Source organism: Nansenia antarctica (genome assembly GCF_963989245.1).
Source record: "Nansenia antarctica genome assembly, chromosome: 2".
In the NCBI taxonomy this organism is placed as follows: domain Eukaryota; kingdom Metazoa; phylum Chordata; class Actinopteri; order Argentiniformes; family Microstomatidae; genus Nansenia; species Nansenia antarctica.
The window spans coordinates 6,424,522-6,424,767 of record NC_137675.1 but is presented as its reverse complement, the minus strand read 5'-3'; positions in this window follow the sequence as shown (position 1 = coordinate 6,424,767).

The window sequence follows — 246 nt, the reverse complement described above, 5'->3', positions numbered from 1 at the left end:
TTTGTGAAATATCCTCTAGGACTGAAGACCCACTGAAGACGGTTAGTGGCATCATGACACCCAGTACTGTAAATTATACACAAACAAAACCAAAAAAACTGTTGAGAATCTAACAGTTAGCTAGCCAGGCTAAAGGGTTTAGCCAAACTAGCCTAGCCTAGCCTAGCTTAGCCATCACCAACCACTTCACCCTCATTAAAGACAAAAAAATTAATCAATTTCCTCCATTAATTAAAAAAAACAACA